The sequence below is a fragment of the Rhinatrema bivittatum genome, chromosome 13, assembly GCF_901001135.1.
Source record: "Rhinatrema bivittatum chromosome 13, aRhiBiv1.1, whole genome shotgun sequence".
Classification (NCBI taxonomy): domain Eukaryota; kingdom Metazoa; phylum Chordata; class Amphibia; order Gymnophiona; family Rhinatrematidae; genus Rhinatrema; species Rhinatrema bivittatum.
Window position 1 is genome coordinate 14,943,415 of NC_042627.1, and position 21,906 is coordinate 14,965,320.

At 41.2% G+C, this 21,906-nt stretch overlaps 1 long non-coding RNA gene across 4 annotated transcripts in view; it reads left to right on the plus strand.

Moving 5' to 3' along the window:
- The window catches only part of LOC115075122, a 298,432-nt gene that overhangs the window by 84,447 nt on the left and 192,079 nt on the right, over window positions 1–21,906 (plus strand). For all 4 annotated transcript variants that reach the window (XR_003852435.1, XR_003852436.1, XR_003852433.1 and 1 more), the window contains exon 2: window positions 12,489–12,668. This is a non-coding gene — a long non-coding RNA (uncharacterized LOC115075122). The remainder of the gene's footprint in view (window positions 1–12,488; window positions 12,669–21,906) is intronic.

Below are 21,906 nucleotides of genomic sequence, written 5' to 3' on the forward strand. Positions count from 1 at the left end.
CAAAGGTGACTGACATTTGGTATTGATATCTTCTCATGTGCTATCCCCCCATCCCTGTGCATGGGGATAGTTCATTTTCTAGACAAAGAGGGGGAGAGTGGGGCACACACACATGTGGCCAAGTTAGTCCAACCTCAGGGGTTTGTCTGGATAACTCAAAACGTCATCCAGATAAACCCCAAGGAATATTAACCTCATTGAAACTACAGTATTGTTTTGATTTAAGAGACGGCAATGCAGACAAGTTAGAGAGCGGGATGCGAGGTTTAGCGGAATTTGGAAGGAGGGAGATACCACACTGCGGTGAGAGCCGGCCTGAGATTGAAAACGTAAGACTGGAAATCCTGGACACTTCAGTCCTCTGAGGAACGAGAAGGAAAATATTCTGAAAACTAGGACAGAGCAAATGAATTCTACACGGAAACCTCATTAAATAGCAGATTCACGTTAATATGCAACATTTGTGTTAATAGACTATTAAGAAAAGATAAACCAGTTGTTCTGCTGAAATAAGGACTGCTTTGAGGCCTGCTAGCCTAGAAAGGCAACTCACTCAGTTGTCCAACAACCAGCAGTGTCAGACTTCAGCCTGCTCTCCTCACATGCTCCCTGCCTGGAGAAAGAGCAGCTTCTTAATGCTCATTTTTAGAAATTTATGAGTCATCAAAATCAGTTTTTATTGTCAATCAAATTTCCCAGGAAATTATGGGCTTTCATTTTATGTTTGCAAGATGGGAAATAGTTACTGTTTCATGGAAAACAGAACATTGTAGAATATAACAGCAGGTTTCCATTGTCCAGTTTTCTTTGTGTAAACTACCATGCTAGCTTGACGCCCCTATCTCTGGAAAGCAAATTAATTAAATTTTAATTTTCACATTGATCTGCCACCTTTCTTAGAAAGCTGAAGGAGGGAATACAATATCATGAACCAATTATTGCCGTAAAAATAAACTAAATTCCATAATTTATTTATTTAAAATTTATTTATTTAAAAACTTTTCTATACTGTTGCTAAGTTAAATACCATCGCAACGGTTTACATGTAGGCACATATTTAATGTAGGTAAAAGTGTACTATAGTACATTCTAACAGGTGCCGTCAAAGGTTCGGTTACAATCTATCATTAAACATAGACATTAGTGAAGTAGTTCCTGACCAATTGTACCAAGGTACTTACACTGGCAGTTTTGTCACATCTAGTATTATCGTTATGCTTTATTGTGGTGTGGAGTTCATAGACTAATCTACTGTATAGTCCTCGGACTGTGTGTCAGTGCCTTTCTGTCTTTTCCTGAATAATTTCTCTCTATTTTCCTGTCTTTTTAAAATGCTTGTTTAAAAAGCCATGTTTTTAAACTTTTCTTAAATGTCTTGAGATCACTTTGTAGTCTGATCTCTGGAGGTATTGTGTTCCAGATTATGGGTCCTGCTAGTGATAGGGCTCTTTCTCTCACTTGTGTCAGCCTTGCTGTTTTAACTGATGGGATGATTAGGAGTGCTTTATTTGCTGATCGGAGGTTTCTGTGTGGAGTGTGTACCCGTAATGCTGTGTTTAGCCAATCTGCTTTCTCATCATAAATTAGTTTGTGAATGATACATAGGGTTTTGTATTTAATTCTATGTTCAATTGGTAGCCAATGTAACTCTGCTAGGGATTCGGTTATATGGTCCCTCCTTCTTTTTCCGGTTAGTATTCTAGCTGCTGTGTTTTGAAGTATTTGCAGTGGTCTTAATGTTGTATTAGGTAGTCCTAACATAAGGGCATTGCAGTAATCTGTGCTGGAGAAAAGTAGTATTGTTCGGAAGTCATTTTGAGTTAGTAGCGGTTTAAGTTTTCTGAGTACCATGAGTTTTGCATAACCTTCCTTTACTTTTAGTGATATGTGTTGTTTCAGATTGATTTCAGGGTCCATTATTATTCCCAGGTTACGTACTTTTCCTGCTAGTTCTATTTTCTGTTTGTCTTTGAGTATTATTGAGCTTTGATTGATTTCAGAATTTTTTCGTTCTAAGTGTAGAAATTCTGTCTTATCAATATTAATTACAAGTTTCATTTGTGTCAATAGTTGTTTTATGATGCTTAGGTACATGTTGGCTAGGTTTAATGTTTTCTCTAGAGTGTCCTCTATGGGTAGAATTAGTTGAATATCATCGGCATAAATGTAGTGTATAATTCCTAGCCCTGCAAGTAAGTGGCATAATGGCAGCATATATATGTTAAAAAGGGTCGCAGATAGGGCTGATCCCTTTGGAACTCCTGTTTTGAGATTAATTTTTTCTGACAATGTATTGTTGATCTGAACTTGGAAAAACCTGTTTTTTAGGTATGAATTGAACCATATCAAACAATTTAAAAATACAAGGTAAAAAAAAATATAAAATCAGAAACATAATGTTAAGAGTATCAAATGAAAATAAACAGGTAAAAATTCTAAAACTCCTCAGCTCACATTACAAATGCTAATTTAAAAAAACAACTGTTAATAAGACATCAGAAGTAGTCCATTTCTAGTCTTTCTTTTATAGAAAGAGTGTTCTGCAATTTAGGAGTGCACAAGAAAGCTTTACCCCTTACTATGCTGTCCTGAGTGCTTGAGTTGGAGTGTACCAGAAAAGACAGTCTTTCAAATATGATGGATCTTCCCTTTCTACCAAAGGATATGTGATATTAAATTAAGTAATTATATTAACAAATAGAATAGTTAAAAGGTTTATCTGTATAAAAAATATATAAATAAAAATAAATAAATAAAATAAATGTTCCCACAACACCAATCTTATGACCTTGTTCACTGAATTTGGGGCCTATACCTAACATGACCAATGCTTCCCCCAGAGGTAGAGGGTAATTATCTGCATCAGACTGTAAAGGAGTGGCTCTAGTATCCCTTTTAAACCTGTATGGGACCAGGGATCTAGCCTGGTCCACCTTAAACCCTATAGAGAGAGAGGACTCTGTGGATGGGAACCTGCTGAGCAGGATAAAAGTGTGAGCTCAGGGAGGCCCCACATCTCCAGAAGAAGGCAGCTCCTGTAAAATATCTGACCTAAGTGGAAGCTGTGAGTACAGTGATGAAGGTATGCAGTCTATATGCTATATTGTGAATGCTGTTATAATTAAGCTGAAATCTTGTGTGAAAGAGACTGAGGTCAGTGTGGAGTGTTTCTCCAGCCTGAGGTTTTGCTTGGCTATCCCGCGTATGGTTCAGTTTGGGGATTTCTGCTGTAAGCTCTGCACAGAGAGAAACCCAAGTCTTGCGGGGGGGATGGGGGAAAGAGAATTTGAAGAAAAAAGAGACGTTTTTGGGACATGAATCCTGTCCAAGTAAGCAGGACTTCTAAATTTAATCCATAGGGAGAAACAGTATTCAATTGAAAAATCCAAAATTGTTCCCGCAAGTTAAGTCTTGCCGCACGATTTCCTCCTCTAGGGGAGACACCAATCTGTTTGGGGATTGGTGTCGAACTGTCCTCAGTTCAACACCAATCCCCAAACAGACATGGTAAGGAGGAGGCATTGGGGGTTAATCTGAAAAGAGGGAATAAAACATAGATTTATATTGGTGTAATATACAGGCCTACATCACAGAGATTTATTGTAGGATATTTATTTATTTATATTTTTATATTCTGCTTTTTGCACTATTTTTTCAGCACTTCAAAGCGGATTACATTCAGGTACTGTAGGATATTCACAAAACTGCTACAAAAGGGGAGGTGCTGTTAGGGGATTTCAACCTGCTGGATGTTGACTGGGACATCTCTATTGCAGTATCTTCTAAAAGCAGGGAGATCATGGATTCTATACAAGGAGCGATATTCTGTCAACTACTAATGGAACCCACATGAGAGCAACCCACTGGATTGTAGATAGCAGAGTCTCCACCACTGAGGTGAGGCTAACCAGCCTGTAGTTTCCAGCCTCCTCTCTGCTCCCACTCTTGTGAAGCAGGACCACCACCACCACCGCTCTTCTCCAATCACGCAGCACCACTCCCATTTCCAAGTACCTATTGAACAGGTCACGCAGCGGAGCCGCCAGCACATCTCTGAGCTCCCTCGGTATCTTGGGATGGATCTCATCAGGACCCATGGCTTTGCCCTCTTTCAGCTTTCCTAGCTTTTCCCATACATTCTCGTCTGTAAACGGAGTTTCGTCTGCTCCACCCCCTTCCACGGGGGGGGTCCTTCTCCAGGGTCTTCTTTAGTGAACACTGAACTGAAGTATTTTTTTAATATTTCTGCCATTTCTTTCGTCTCTCTCCACGCATTGATCCTGATCACCTTTCAGTTTCACTTTACCTCTTTGGACCTTTCTCTGATGTATCTGAAGAATGTTTTGTTACCTCACTTTACCTCTTTGGCAATCCTTTCTTCTGCCAGACGTTTTGCTATCAGAGGAAAAAAGAGGAAAGAGGAGAAACAAAGAAACCAGAACTGCTGTGTTGCTGTAAGAAGAAATTGACAGTTAAGGAGATTTCTGGAACTGTGATTTTGTTTGATTTCTGCGTCTATCTTAGCTGTTACTGTCATTATGTTTGATCCTGAATATTCTGCAGTAAACTACGGTATTATTTAGAGCACAACTTGAGTCTTTGTCTATGTGGTGTGTTCTCAGCCTGGTACTGGCCCTGTAGGTTATCCTGCCCCCTTGCTCACGGTCCTGGAGATTTATTTCCCCACCTCGGGACAGTAACTACAGGGGCTGGGAAGGTGACCCCTGGCGTACAGGGGATTACAGATACTTGGAATGGTTTGATTTCCAGTCATCCTAACATTGTCGTAGACTAGCTGGAGAGAGGGAGATACACAAATGTTCTCCTTCCATTTCTCACATACATGCACAAACAGACTTCTCTCTCTCATACACACACAGACAAAGAGGCTGCCTCACTCTCTCTCACACATACACACGCAAGGTGGGTGCCTCATACATACACACAAAATGTGCTTGTCTCGTTCGTCGGCTTGCTGCAGGTCTGTGCTCTGGCGGAGTCCCATGGCCTCCTTTCTGGCCACTACTAGCCTGGCTCCTGCAGTGGATCATGGCCTCTCTTCCCTTTCTTCAGCCTCCTATGATGGCCTGCGGCCTCTTTTTTTTTTTTTTTGTTTCCCATGGCGAGTCCTCTGGGCCCTTTCTCCTAGAGCAGGGGGGAAAAAACAGCAGAGGTCATGTGACCCATCAGACGTCCCACTGGGACATGCCCAAAGACCCGATAGGTCAATCTGCCCCTGCTTGTTTTCGTCGCTGTCCTGCTTAGGCCAGTATCGTGGCCTTCTAGTTCTCTGTGTTTGTTCTGTTTGTTCTTATTCTTGCCTATTTCTTGTGTATCCTGGCCCTCTTGTCTGTTTGTATTGTTTGTCCTACCTTGTGAGCACTCTTACATTCTTATCTTGGTGGGTGCCTTCCAGGGTCCTGCCAGCACTTCACATGAAGTCCTAGCAGCTACCACAACCTGAAGACTCAGCCTGAGGGAGAGGTGGCTGGTCAGGCAGAAGATCTTAGCCCATCTGTTCCTACATCGCCAGCTATTCCTGTGTCCAGCCTGCTCCTGACCTGGGAGTTAATTTTCAACTGGACAGTGTAGCCTGACAGTGGATGCACACAAAATAGAATAAAAATCCTTTCAGGAGACATTTTCCTTATTCTGCACAAGCTCCCTTCACTAAAAGTAAAAACCATTTTCACTATCTGATGGACCATTTTATTCTGTAAATGTTCCTATATAACTTGATTACTTTTCTTCCAGAACAGCCAAAGGAATGTGTACTAATCATTTTTCCAAAGACACAAAATCAAGGGGCAAGCTTGGAGGAGGGCTGTTGACCTGACTGGTTCCTCCTTCACTTCTGGGTTTCCAACTCATGTGGAACTGGAGCTATGGCCCTGTGATTAACCTGGATCACTACCCAGGGGGGTTTCTATTTTAACTCACCCTCCTCCCATCTAGCCCAGGCATTGCTATGACAGTTGTTGGCCAGGATCCAAAGGCGGCAGTTCCCTCCAGAATTTCATACACATGGGTCGCAAGCCTGAACACAATTTTTTGCTTTTGTTTTCATTTTCATCTCATTCTCCATTGCATTATGGCATTTACAGTCCTGATTCTTCACTGAAATCAATGCCATAGATATCAAAATGCATGGGAAGGGGTAACAGCGAGTTAAAACTACTGCTGTTTGATGTGTTGTTTAAAAAAAAAAAATAGACTGAGTTTCTAAAACTCAGACATGTCTAGGACTGCCAGTTGACTCCAGATTATGTGAGCAGAAATAATCCCGACAGGTGGAAGACAAGGGGTGAAGCAGTCTTAGTTTTACCCTACTGTATGCAGGGAGGGACCTGTAGTATTGCTTGTCGTAGGGAATACATTAAGAAAATCAGAACTACAAATCCCTGCATGCAATGAGATAAAACAAGAGCTGGATCAACCTATCCTGAAAATCTGGAGCCAGTTGGAACCCTAGACATGATCCACAAGCCAGAAAATAGGTACATACTGGCTACCATGTTTTCCAAATAACTTTTACTTACAGATGTCCACTTTAACTGGAATCCCTCATGCTCAGGATTCAAGGTGGGATATGGCCCAGTCAAATGAAAGTGCCATCACTAAGACTGCAGCAAACAATAAACCAGATCACAATCAAGCTGGAGCAAACTCTTGAATTGAAAATGATTCCCTCCTGCTGTTGGGAGAATCCATTTTGGGAATAATATCCCTGCTTTGCTGCTATGTAACCACATTAAACAGTTTCCCTTGCAGAAGAAAAATGAGTTTGAACCTTTCATTTAATAGGACAGTAAGTCGCTTGGAATTTTACCTGGACAATGTATTTTTACTGTGATAGGACAGTTGGTGTCGACCCAAAAATGGCTCATATATTTCAGTTCCTAGATTAGTTTATGGTCTCAGATTACTTTCTTGTTAGAAAGCCTGCACAAGATCCCTAGTTCTATTAGTCAAATTCTTTAATTATTTCATGTCCAATAGAAAAACGATGGCTTCTGTTTAAAACAAAGATAGTTTATAAACCAGCTAATTATCTACTTGAGTTTTTGCCTAACCTTATTTGACATAATCATATATTTTATATATTTTCTGCAGTGCTAATTAAGAGTCACAAAGGCAGTTGCATGTCATCATTAAGGCTACAATTACTAATGCTGCTTACAAAGGATAGTGTCTCCATGAACATCAAATATATTTTCAGTAATGAGACACTGAACATCCAGTCCTATTGATGTAGCATTGATCTGCACTCAATAATTTTCAATCTTCCTTCATCTCTGGTCTCGTCCTTAATATTTTCCACAGCCCCCACACATTGATGGACCCTTAATATGAACCCTGACCTGGAAGAACCATCCCCCTCCTGGGGAAAAAGGAAAATTCAGTCTCTTCTTTAATTCAGTTCTGGACTCTGCTGACTCATCCCCCACCTGCTGGCTCCTTGCATGTTGACTGGTTCATGAATCTTGATGCCGGTGGTGGCAGTGGTATTTTTCCAGTATCCACTCATGAGTGGTAGCAAAATTATGGAACTAATTACATAACAATACAGCCCTAAATTAGTAAGGGGCTGCTTCTCAATTGTTTAATTAAGCTAAATAAACCCATACCACCTTATTGTGAAATATTGCACTGGCTGAAGAGTCTGTTCTGAAATGCGGAGAATTCAGATACCACATTCAAACAGTTATGGGTTCTCTAAAAATCCCTTTCCACTCTTCTCAACCTGTGCATGACTCCAGTAGTCATCCCAGCTCAGAAAGAGGGGCACTACCACTGCTTCATGGGACGGCAGGGCATGCAGTTTCTTTATTTTGTGCTGTGCCCCTATCACTGTGTGCAGGAACCAGGTGACACTGGGGTTCATAGTTGGTGGAACTAAGTCCTGATCATTAACCAGAAGGCTTATACCTCTTTTGTTAGAGTCCTTTCATTTCAATAGCTATCAAAAATAAGGAATGTGAAAAGCCTAGTTTCCCCAACCTCACTTTCCTCACACTAGAATTAGCTTTTGTTTTCTTTGAATTCATGTTGGTTTCTCTCTGAGATAAGGCAGTATGGGCTCCCAGCCTCACCAAGAACAGATTTTTATTCACGTGATCCAAGGAGCTGGATGAACACATCCGTGTTGATTTTTCTGGAAAGTGCAGCCGCCTTCTTAACAAGTGTCCAATGTTGACTGAAGATACATGGCACGTTCGTTTCCTAAACTGCGGTTGGTAGAAAAAAAGAGAACCTGCGGCAAGCTGTCCAGTTCCTGCCAGAGGCTTGGGATGGGGGGCGGCACGTGCCATAGCTTCAGCGTGCAGAGATAAAAGGGAATATGTGAGCAGAAAGAATCCTGACCGGTGGAAGGCAAGGAATGAAGCTGCTGGCCTGGGATCCTACTGATGAAAGTCTACACAGTGCAATGTATGATGTCTGGGAAAGAGCTAACTATGTAATTCACGGCAATGTCTAATGATTAGTAATAAGCAACATTATTCATTTCCTAAGCATGTACTTGCCAAACCCCTGGAAAAGTCACTTGACGTGGCAGTTTAAGGTAGGGCCTACATTCTCCCCTACCTACAGCCGTTGTACGTGTTTATTTATTTATTTATTTATTTAACATTTTTTATATACCGACGTTCTGGTAACAATGTTACCAATCACTTCGGTTTACATAGAACTTAGAAATGACTTAATACGAATGTCTTACAGAGAACAGGGAAACTATGGAACTTGGACAACATTGAATTGAATAAATAATAACTTATACAATATACAATATATACAATTTTAACTAGCAGAATTCCTATAAATTAGGTTAATCATGTTACAAGTGGTTGAAGATTGGCAGGAGGGAAATTCAGATTAATTCAAGGATTATTAAGCAATGTGGGATAAAGAGATCATTAACCAGGCAGGAAAAGTGATATAAAAGATCAGTTCAGGTGTAGGCTTGTGTGAAAAGCCAGGTTTTGAGTCTTTTTTTTGAATGTGATGGGGCATTGTTCGAGCCTAAGGTCTGCGGGGAGAGAGTTCCATTGGTTAGGACCTGCTGTGGAGAAGGCTCTTTTGTTGGAAGATATTTTAAATGGAGGTATTTTTAACGAACCTTTATGTGCAGATCTCAGTGGACGGGAGGATGAGTGTAGTTGCAAAGGTATCCTGAGGTCAAGGTGTGATGTTTTGTAGATAGATTTATGGATGGTAGAGAGTGTTTTGTAGAGGATTCTATATTTTATAGGGAGCCAATGGAGATTCTTTAGAATTGGCGTAATGTGGTCCCTTTTTTTGGCTTTAGTTAGAATCCTAGCGGTGGCATTTTGGTGCATTTGTAGAGGTTTTAAGGCAATAGCTGGGAGCCCAAGTAAAAGTGAATTGCAGTAATCAATTTTTGAGAATATGATTGCTTGCAAAATTGATCTAACATCTTGGGGGTGGAGTAAGGGTCTGAGTCTTTTTAAGACTTGGAGTTTGAAGAAGCATTCTTTCACGGTGTTATTGATGAAGCTTTTGAAATTCAGTTGGTCATCCATGAAGACTCCTAGGTTTCTGACCCGGGGAGATAGAGGGGGTGCTGCCTGAAGTTGAGTGTTGGAGAGTTGGTAGTTGCCATCTTGGGTGATTAGGAGGAATTCTGTTTTGTTGGCATTTAGAATTAGGCAGAGATCAGCAAGGAGATTGGAAATGGAGAGGAAGCATGAATTCCAAAAAAGAAGGGTTTCTTGGAGAGATTTAGTTATTGGAATGAGGATTTGGACATCGTCCGCATATAGGTAGTGGGTTAGATTTAGCTTAGAAAGTAGATTACAGAGAGGGAGCAAGTAAATGTTGAATAAGGTCGGAGATAAGGAGGATCCTTGGGGGACGCCTAGACTTGTACTAATCTGTTGGGATTCTTTGTTGTTGATCTTAACTTTATAGAATCTGTCTTGAAGGAAGGATTTAAACCAGTTGAAGGCGGTGTTTTTGATTCCAATCTCTGCTAGTCGGTCAAGGAGGATTTTGTGGTTGACGGTGTCAAATGCCGCTGATAGATCTAGGAGGATCAGTAGGCATGGTTGTTTTTTCTCGAGGTTGAATAGAATGTTGTCAGTTAGAGAAATTAGAAGTGATTCAGTGCTTCGGGATTTACGGAAGCCGAACTGCGTTGTGGCAAGGATGTTGTTGTCATCTAAGAATTCGCAGAGTTGATGATTGACTATTCTTTCAAGGATTTTAGCTATGAAAGGGAGATTGGCTATAGGCCGAAAGTTGGCTGGATTTTCCGGAGAGAGATTTGGCTTTTTTAGAAGAGGTTTCAGAATAGCGAGTTTGAGAGGGGTTGGTACTAAGCCCTGTATTAGAGAGGCATTGATGATTTGAGCAATTGGTTTAGCAATAGCTTTGGCACAGGCTATGAGAAGATTAGCAGGAATCGAATCAAGTGGGTGGGATGCAGGTTTAAGTTTTTTTAGTATGTTTTCAATCTCTAGCGAGGATGCAAGGTCGAAGTTTTCCAGACTTGAGGTCTGAGATGGAGTTGATACTGGGAGAATAGATTGGGAGGAAGGATTTTTGTGATCCCGAAGAGGATTCAGTAGGTTGGATATTTTCTCCATGAAGAAGGTTGCGAGTTCATCAGCTTTGTTTGCAGCTTTATCCTCTGGAATGACGGTTGGGGGTGGTTTGGTGAGGGATGAGACCAGGGAGAAAAGGGCTTTTGGGTCATAGATGAAGTGGTGGATTTTTTGTGAGTAGAAATCTCTTTTTGCCTGAAGGATGGATATTCTGTATTGGTGCATGCTGGTTTTGAAGGCTGAATTGTTTGCAGAAGTGGGTTTTTTCGCCAAATGAGTTCTTTGTTTCTCAGTTCCCGCTTTAGGTGTCTGAGTTCTGGGGTATACCAAGGCTTTTTCTTTTCTTTATTAGAGTTGATGGATTTGGAGATAAGAGGGCATTGCTGATCTGCTACTTTTTTGGTGATAGTGGACCAGGATGCGAGGGCAGCGTCAGCGTCTGATGTGTTGATGTGTTTTAGTTCGTCTGAAAGGTGGGTGATGAGGGTTTCATGGTTGCATAATTTTCTGAATTGAACCGATGTTTTCGTTGCGGTAATAGGGCTTGGTAGGTGAATGGCTAACGATGTGTTGATTAATTTGTGATCAGACCATGGGATTGGCAAGCAGGTTGCTGGAGCCATGAGGGAGAAACCTTGATTAATAAAAATTAGATCGAGGGTATGTCCGGCTTTATGGGTGGGTTCGTTTATTAGCTGATGAAAGCCCATGAGGTTGAGAGTGTTGATGAGAATTTCACAGTTGGGTGAACGGGGATTAGCATCAACGTGAAGGTTGAGATCTCCGAGCAGTATGGCTGGTGAGTCCGTGTTGATGTGTCTAGCAATATTTTCTATTAGAGGAGAGGGGTCTGTATCGAGACGGCCTGGAGGAGCGTAGATGAGGCCTAGTTGCAGGTGATGTGATTTGAAGACAGCGAATTCAAGAGAGGGAAACGTGTGTAATGGAAACACTGAGAGTGAGAATGACTTCTAAGAGTTAAGAGAAAACATTCAAAGAGCAAGTCCCAGCTCCTCTGTCCCACCAGTTTGGACTGTTCCATCTCCCATGTTGGGTCCAATCAGAGACTAAGTTAGAGAGTTTTTCACATTTAAGTTTACTGTTTATCAGTCATGCAGGCAGGTGAGCACTTAAGCTGCCTGGGCTGGATTCCACAAACAACTATTCCGGTAACTGAAAAGAGCAAGTGCAAGGAGCATATGACAGAAAGCAGATACATTGTACTATCATTGCCTTACGTCTAGGGAGCATTTCCTTTTAAAGATAAAAAATATTCAGGAAGCGGAAAGACAATAAAAACACACAGGAAATGTGCTTTTATAAATATCAACCATTTACTTCATGCTGGGGTAGGGAAACGGAGACAGGATAGTGAAGGAGGAGCATTAAAGGGAGATGATCAGGAGGGGGAAATATAGTCTACGGGTGAGACAGAGATCAACTTGGAGGGAGAGGATGCAGGATAGAGAGAGACAGGCAAGCTGAGAGACAGACCATTTCTCAGGAACAAAAAAGAGACATTAAAAAGATTTTAAGAGTGCCTGAGTTACAAAGAGGAAAATGGGAGACATTGACTCGCGAGAAATTTAAAAAAAAGAATGAGGAAATTGTAAAAATGTAAAATCTAAATAGAGAGAAAGGGAAGAAAGGCTGGAAGAAGCAGGATGAAATAAATTGAAGTCAGATCCACCTGTAGATAGGCAGATCAGGTATATACTGTACAGGTAATTTTCAAAGGCATTACACATGTAAATGTAACATAATATCGTAGAAATTATAGGCGTAAGGTGCATTTACACGTGTAAAACTCAGCTTTAAGTGTGTAATTCTTTTTGAAAATTACCCCCCATATATGTAGGATTTCAGAGATGATTGTCTTTTACTTTATATTGTCTTTTCTCCTCTTATAATGTACTTTTTTAGAGTTGTGAAACAGAAAAATGCAGGATTAAAAGAAGAAGTGCTTCTGCTCCTGCCCTGGAGCCGCTGAGTCCACCTGACAGGAAAGAGACACGGAGCGGTATATCGCAGTTCCTCTGACTCTGGAACAGTTTGTTTTATTTTCTGATGGCAGCACGCCTTAATTTCTTCAGTATTACTAAGGTAAGCAAACCAGCATGAGGCCTCACCTCATCACAGAGACAAATCACACTCATCATGAAAAGCTGAGGGGAAATGAGGCATGTTTATCAATTCTTTTTGACAAAGTTGGAAATTGTCATCTTAATTTCTCTACACATTTCTCCGACATTGGGGAATTGAATATAACAAGGAAAAAGCTCTTGCAAGGTGATGTGGTGGTATTTATATCCGCACATTAACACATAGAACTGGCTGGGGGGTTTGATAACGTGATATTCACACATTGCATGACATCCATTCTTGGGAGGGGGATAAATCTATCTATGCATATTTGCAATAAATATGATAGAATATATGTATATTTCATAAAGGATATAATCTCACTGATCAAGAGTGAGAGGAGGTGTGCTTAGAATTTACGAGTGATAAAGCCAGGAGTTAGATGTAGGATCACTTCCATTACAAGGGAACAGTGAGGATAAACCCTATATGTGACCGTGAGATCCTATATACCAGGTTATTGGACATCGGTATCGGTAGGAAGGTGATTTGGTGGCTGTGGTCTTTTCTGGCCGATAGAAACAGACATTTGTGTGGAAAGAAAAGCCTTCCTCTTCTAGTCATCTGAAGCGTGGGGTCCTTCAAGAGGTAATATTATCCACTCAAACTATTTAGCATTTATTTACAGTTCATACATGGCAAAGGAGCCATTTTGGAAAATGGTGCCAGCAGGGCAGGAGTGAGTGGGGTTTACTCCTTCCCCTAGAGGACCACCCCCTGCTATGGGGTAAGCTTAGGGAACTAAGGGGTGGACAGGAAGGACGGGTCAGAATGGGCTTTTTTCATTTGGGGGGGTGGGGAAGAAGGGGGCAGGCCTTGGAGGGGAGGGCTTATGAGCCCCTTGGTTTTGATATTTATGCCCCGTAAGGGGTTCAGAGATTGGGGTAAAGGGTACTAGTTGGGGGTGAGAAGGAGATGGACCATATGGCCCTATTTTTATTTATTTATTTATTTGAAGCTTTTATATACCGAGGTTTAGCACATGCCTTCACCCCGGTTTACATTGGAACGAAACAATGATACATAGAACAATTTGAGAAACAAAAGTATATGCAACTAGCATATGGAGAAGGATGTAACAGGAAATAACTAAAATAATTTAATTCAAATAACGAAAATGAAAATAGAAACGAAAAACGAGGAAGGTATATACAAACTCGTGCTCTGAATACAAGAAAGTCTGAATGGGAAAAGAAGGAAATGAGGGGGGGATGGGGTAGGTAATGGAAGGAGGAAGGGGTAGGTATGAGGAGAAGAGGGGAGAAGGATGAGAAGCTTAAGGCATCACAATTGTGGATTGCTTAAATCATCATTGAAAGTCTGGCTGAAGATCCAGGTTTTCAGTTCTTTTTTGAATGATTTATTTTCGATGATAGTGGTGAGGTAGCATGGTAGGGCGTTCCAGAGTTTAGGCCCCGCTATGGAGAGAGCTCTATTTCTGGTGTTAGTAAGCTTAGCCATGGGATATGTGGGTATTTCGAGAAGACGTTTATCAGAAGTTCTGGTGTTCCGTTGAGGTTTGTGGGGGTGGAACATTTTACTGACTGCGGAGTTAACTGAATTGTGTAATGCGTCGTGGATGATCGTCAGGATTTTGTATTCAATTCTCTGAATGATTGGTAGCCAGTGTAGGCTTTTTAGTATTGGGGTGATGTGATCCGATTTTTTATTTCCGGTCAGTACTCTTGCAGTGTCATTCTGCAGTAACTGCAGCGGTTTTAAGATGGATTTGGGGAGACCTAATAACATTGAGTTGCAGTAGTCTAAGCTGCTGAAGATCAGGGATTGTAGAACTGTTCGGAATTCCTGATGGTGGAGGAGCGGCTTTAGGTGTTTTAGTACATGAAGTTTTTAGAAACCTTCCTTGGTTTTGGCTGCTATGTGTGTTTTTAGGTTGAGATCTTTATCGATCCATATGCCGAGGTCCTTTGTTGAGCTTTTTAGAGGTATGGATATGTTGTTGATTAGAAGAGAGTTGTGGGCGATGGTTTGGTCTGAGACATTTCTTCCAATGAGGATACATTCAGTTTTATTCATGTTTAGGCATAATTTTAACTTGTTGAGCATGTTTCTAATTGTGGTTAGGTGTTTTGCAGCTGTGCGAAGAGCGTCTTCTATTGAGTTGGTGACAGGTATGATGAACTGAATGTCGTCGGCGTACAGAAAGAAAGTTATTCCAAGACTGGAGATGAGGTGGCAGAGAGGAATTAGATAGATGTTAAAGAGGGTGGCCGAAAGGGCAGAACCTTGTGGTACACCGGTGTCTAGAGGGAGGGGTTTTGAAGAGATGTTGTTCATAGTGACCTTGAAGGATCTGTTATTTAGGAAGGAGGTGAACCATTTGAGGGTGATGCCGGAGAGGCCGATGTTTGAAAGGCTAGATAGAAGGATTTTGTGATCTACGGTATCGAATGCCGCGGAGAGGTCTAGGAGTATTAGGAGGTGGTTAATCTTGATGTCGGCACTTCTTAGAATTTCATTAGATAGGTTGGCGAGAAGTGTTTCCGTGCTGTGATTTTTTCTAAATCCGTGTTGATTCGGGTGAAGTATGTTGTATGAATCAAGATGTTCGTTTAGTTGGGATAAAACAGCTTTTTCTGTCAATTTGGCTAGTAGGGGTAGATTGGATATGGGGCGGTAGTTATTTGGGTCTGACGGATCTAGGTTCTTCTTTTTTAGAATGGGAGTGATGGTTGCAGATTTTAGTTCGGTTGGGAGTTCGCCTTCTTCTAGTGATTTGTTCAAGATGGTGGCTAAGGTGGGGGCGATGATATGATATTAAATCCATACGGCAGTTCACACGAGCCGTTGCTTCCCCTGGCCAACCTGTAAAATAACTGTACCTCATTGTGATGCAGGGATTTTGTTCAGTGAAAATGGGCTCACAAAGTCTTTTTTATGTTTCTGTTTTTTCAAAATTAGCCAGTAATGAGCTGTTTTGCATGATTTTACATCACAGCAGCCTATTGCTGGGGAATTGAAATAAACCTTTTCACATAGCTGAGTATGTGTGAAAGTTCACCACTGTGAAGCTCAGTTTGGCAAAACTTGTTTGCAAAACAGTTTTTTTTGCTCAGAAAATCATGAAAAACACTTTGGGGTACATTTTAAAACACAGCGCGTGCGCGTACTTTTGTTCGCGCATCAGGTGCGAACAAATGTACGCTGGATTTTATAAGATACACGCGTATCTTATAAAATCCAGGGTCGGCGCGCGCAAGGAGGTGCACATTTGTGCAACTTGCACGCGCCGAGCCCTGCGCGCGCTGCCTGTTCCTTCCACCCCCCAGCCCTATCTAGACCCCCCCTACCTTATCTTAAAAGTTACTACTGCCTCTGGGTAGTAGTAACTTAAGTGCGCCAGCGCAGCAGGCCCCGACACAGGCCGCTGTGTCGGGGCACTCGGCCACGCCCCGGACCGCCCACACGCCCCCAAACATGCCCCCGATCCAAAACCGCGCCCTCTCTTGGCCACACCCCCGACCACCCCTTTTTGCAAGCCCCGGGACTTACGCATGTCTCGGGGCTTGCGGGTGCCGCCGAGCCTATGCAAAATAGGCTCGGCGCACGCAGGGGAGTTTTAAAAGGGTTACGTGCGTATCTTATGCGTGTAACCCTTTTAAAATCCAGCCCTTTCAGTTCAGCATTTTTGCGCATTTCTGGGTGGTTTGTGTTGGTTTTTTTTTACACAAAGCCCCCTTCTGTGAAAATATTTCGCAGCTTAATACATCAGCCTCTCTGTTTAGTTACGTGGTCCTTTTCCTCAATTAAATCCCACCAAACCTTGTCTGCGTGTCTTGACTGGACTGTAAACTCCACATAGAGAAGACTTATGTGTTCCTATACAATGTAGCATATGTCTGGAAGCACTATATACATGCCTAATAGAGGTAGAATGCCTAAAAGTCTATAAAACTGCTTCTGGAATATATTAAAGATATTTCTAGTGTTGGGGTATCCGTAATGGGTCCAAAATTTGCAGGCCTGATATTCAGATGCCGGATAAGTAGGACTTTTCCAGCTATCTAGAGTCCGCTGAATATCCGGATATGTCCAGCAGCCTTTAGATAGCCAGATAAGTCACTTATCCAACTATCTGGCTAGCCGGCTAACGTGCTGGGTGGGCAGTGGGCGACTAAGTAGCGATATTAAGACTTAGCTGGATAAGTTGTCTGTCTAAGTTAGACCTGGTGAATAGCAGGTCTAAACTTAGACGGATGCAACTTATCTGGCTAAGTAGTAACTTCTACATGGATATTCAGTGGTATAGTTATAACTTAGCCATGTAGGCTAAATATCTACCTCTGGGACCGGTCCTCAATGTCTCTCTTTTTTGCTCCTGCCCCTCCCCATCTCCTTCTCCTCTTCTGTTGCTGTTAAAAAGTGATAACAAGATGGCAGCCCCATTTCTCTTTCTTGGCAAGTTAATTGCAAAATTATACCTTCCTGGGTATAAGAGTTTCTGATTGAAAAAGAATTAGATAATTTAGGGCCTATCAGGCAAAAAAAACCATGCAAGTTAAAAATGTTCACTTTGGCCATGTCTTAGCTTGCACATTGCTTTCTCTGCAAATGCTTCCTTTCCAGAAGTTTCAGGAAACTAACCCCATGGGTAAAAGATGTGCTGTTGCGAAACTGTGCGAGCAAAGTTTGCTCCAAGCACAGTCTTTCTCACCCAAACACAGTCTCCCTCTTTCACTCACACAGACACGACCATGACCACATTCTTTCTCCATCCAACACAAACACACAAAGCTGTGCTAGGAGTAATGTTCAAAGCCATTTATGTGCATAAAACCTGGTTTAATGCTCGTAAATGGCTGTGCTAAATTTGCCAGCGGCTCTGAGTTCATAAGGGCACACATTTAACCTGCTGTACTTCTATGCTGACTGCAGAGAGGCGTTCGAGGAGGGAGTAGATGGGCCAATTTTAAAAGCATTTATGTGCATAAAATTAGCATAGGCGCAGGTAAGTCGCTTGTACTCCCATAATTACATTGAAAGTAGGTGTGTATTTTACGTTTTATGTGCACATATAGGTGCCAAAAAATGGGACGATCTGGAAGTGTGCCAGAGCGGAGCTAACAATTACTCACATAAGTTGCTATTTTATAAGACACGCGCACATTTTCGACAACTTGCTCACACAATTTTACCCCGTATTAGACTTGTTTATTGTGTACTATTGGCCGGGTGGGAGGTCCAGGTAAGCCGGGAGGAGTTCAGGCTGAAGAACCGGGAGGGTCTCGATAACCCGGAGGAGGAGTGGGCGAACTGGTGGAAGAATTGTAAAACGGGTATTTTAAAATAGGCCAATTCCAGCGCATATTAAGGGTTTTATGTGAACAAGTCCTACTTTATTTTCAGGCAAAATATACACACCTATTTTAAAAATTTGTAGGAAAAGTACATGCATTCAACGCATTGAAAAACTCACTTTCAATGCATTGCGTATATTCGTGCGTAAGTCACCATACGTGCATATGTTGCGGGATAGAAATACGCGTATTTTATAATATAAGCGTATCGGACATGGGCAGGTTATAAAATACTTTCGTAGATCCCTGCGCAGCAATATAAATGCGTATATGTGGCCGCATGGAGCTATTTGAAAGTTACCCTCATACTTTTAAAATAAAAATGCATGTGCTTAAATGAACTCATGTAAGTTATGCCCTCTAAAGAGGAGGTGTAACTTGAGGTTATTTGCATATATACTGGGCCAATTACCCCAGGATTATTAAAGCGAACTTATGCGTGCAAAATTCCTAGTATGATCTGTGTGTACAATATAGATGTACGTTCATTATAAAAAAAATACAGTTTTTAGAATGAAAATGTTTATCCTGACTGGGATAAACCAAAAAAGACTTACCCAAAACTATCTGAAAATTTTGGGATTTTTTTTGGTTTGCTACCGGTGTTCAATCTGGAATATCACATCAGTTTACAGAGTAACTAGGGTTTTAAGGGGGTAATAATATATCCTGTAAGGGGTCTAGCATTCTAACAACATAGATATGGTAACTTAAAGATTTCTTACATTATTTTAAATGAGAGTAGGGGGAGCAGTATATCATGCAAGGTATTTTACAAGGTATTTAACAGTATAACAACATAAATCAAGGGGCTAGTCTTTATACCTTCCGAAATTTCCTGAAGATCAGGCGGCCTATTCAGCCAGGTCAGTTGTTGTTCTGTTGCCTTTGCTGAAAAGGCATTCAACCGGATTGTATGGCCCTACTTGCTCTCTGTCTTACATAAATATGGGTTTGAGGGCATGACGGTAAAGTCCAACGGCTGAGCACAGGAACTCAATACAAAACAGGACACTGAAACTGGATGAGAAGACAGGGACTGATAGGCCTTGAAAACATTGTTCTTCTACTATACGTTTCCCATCCTCTATATCATTATGAAAGAGTTGTTTATAAAAAGACTGGAAAATGTCGGCAGCTGAAGTCTGTCTTGCCCTGTGTTCATCGTTCAGTGCCTCATTGTAATTGTTCCCGTTTTTGACCTTTACTAAGTTAGCCAGTAACTTTCCAGCTTTATTCCCAAACTGGTATAATTTATGGGAGGTATATAATAAATTCCTCATTTTTTGTTGTAAATAACAGTTCAAATATATAAGGTCTCTCTATAGTGCCTTTTGTTAGCTACTGACGGATGCACAATTAACTTTGCTTTAACTTTTTGAAATGCGCTCTCAAGTTCCACTATCAGTTTATTTAGCATTTTAGTTTTCCAAATCTGATATGCTGTAACTTCCCCCCACATTACAGCCTTCCCAGCTTCCCACTATAGTAGGAGATTGACTTTATGTTGGCAATTATTGTCTTCAGATTCCTTCCATTTAACTTTAAGATATTCCTGAAATTCTCTGTCTCCCGTTAGGTGAGTGAGAAAGCGCCATTGGATTTCAGTTTTACAATTCAGTTGTGTGCGTAAGTCTTGGGCCCGCCCATTTTCCACCCCCTTATTCCTTACGCCCACACAGGTTCACACGGATGTATTTTGTGGCTTTTTCAAATCTGTGTTGCTCATGCCTATGCAGGCATTTTAGTGCAAGCAATGCTTTTAAAATTGACCTGTTAGATTTGTAAACTTTACTAAGGCTAGACTTCTTTCTGGGATTGAGACACTTAAAAAAAAGCACTTTATTGAAGTATTGCATTTTCCTCTTGAAAAAGATTTTCTGCTTTCTAACTGGTATTATGTGCCTGATTTAAAAAATGTTTAATGTCGGTGATATTCCATCTGATTTGTTTGCACCTACAAAGTTCCCAAGAGAATATATCAACCCATGCTACTCTTATTGTTTCATTTGTGTCACAATTTGATAAAAATACTGTCTTTTGTCAATACTTGTCAATACTTGTCAATACTTGTCAATACCAAGTCATATTGTACATATTGTATATAGGCTATATGCCACTTCTATATACCCACATTTAATATTTAATTTTAATTTTATTCATATGTTACAATGTTCCTTATATTAATTGTTTAATCAACTGTTATCTTGTTACAATGTAAAATAGGGGAGTTCCGGCTCTATTCAACCTGTTATCTGGAAACCGATGTGATATCTCGATCGAATGTCGGTATACAAAAGAAATAAATAAATAAATAAATAAATAAATACTTTAAATTCAAAGACACTTTATTCTGTGTCCAGAAAATTCAAATATTCTGTGATGTCTCTAGGGAGACCTATTTATTTATTTATTTATTTAATTTCTTTTACTATACCGATGCTCAAGACCAGGTCTTATCGTACCGGTTTACAATGTAACTGAGGGGAAACCGATTAACATCTAGTTAGAAAGTAAAGTTACATTAAACAGGGAGCTTAAAAAACATGGGAGCTGGAAGACAGGACAGAATTTAAACTAAAACAACTGGAGAGAGATAAATATAAACAACAAAAAACTATATGTTAAAGATACATAAACAGAGATTTTTAGGAAAGAAGGAAGCTTTTAGGAAAGAAGGAAGCTTTTCCTTCAGTTAAAGGAAAATGTTCTTGCTATTGGCGCTTCCTTTTTTCTCAAGTTTCCCTCTAAATGTGAGGTAGTTTACCAGAAGAATAAATACACTGAAATTTTGCCATTAAGAAGTATATAATATTAAAGGTATGCATTCATATGGTAAACAGTTCATGTCAAGTAGCCACTGAAATGCATCCAAACCACTTTAACAGAGCTGTGCACTGAGGAGGTAATTTTATAACAGCCTGCATAGCTTTTAAATCAAATATACACATAAGCTATACCAGTTTTCAAAATTACCCAACCAAAACTGCCCACACACAGTTACGCTTGCTAATTCATGTTCTTTGCCAACTCTTGCTTCTAAAATAGTGCCGGCCAGTCCTGAGGCTAGCGCCATTTTGTTGTTCAGTTGCACATTGCACTGCTGTACAACAAACAGGTGCTGACCTCAGGGCCAGCTGGCTCCATTTTCAAACTGGAAGCCAGCAGGGAAGGAGCAACTAGGGAACAGTCCTGGCCCTTTTCAGGGGGGGTTGGGCTAGCATGGGGCTGAGTGCATGGTACGGATACACGAACTTTTATGCCAACTGAGCAAATCGTTCCAGAGGACAGAGTTGGGATGGATGGACTCCCTCCTCCCCCTTTTGATTCTAAAAAATATGTGTGTGTGTATGCATGTAAGTTATGCCCTCCAAAGAGGAGGTGTAACTTTGTGCGAGTGAATGCGTGCTTGTATTTAGACAATTACCCAAGTATTTTCAAAGGAAATTTAAGTGAATTAAGTGTCACGTTTGGCTAGTCGCAGGGTAAGCCCAAAACCTGCTGCACTCACTGCCAGGCCCCACCATGTGTGCTGCTTCGACGCCATCTCCCTCAGCACTGCCAGTGTCTTCCTTAAATGTGCGCATGCACTTTATGGCTCAAGCAGCAGGAAACCCAGACTTCAGTGTCACATGATGACATCACATGGATGGGTTTAAATACCCAACCGTGACTCCAGCCAGGAGCCTTCGCAGTGGGTCTCCTGCTCTGGCACTATGTGTTGCTCTGCATTCCTGTTTCCGGCCTTGCCTTGCCTTGACCTTGCCTCATCCAGCCTTCCTCGCCCGTCCTTGTCCTGTCTTTGGCCTGACTTTCTGGTACTGAACTTTGCTCCAGATTTGGACCTGACTATTCTTGCCTGCATGGACCTGACCTTAGCA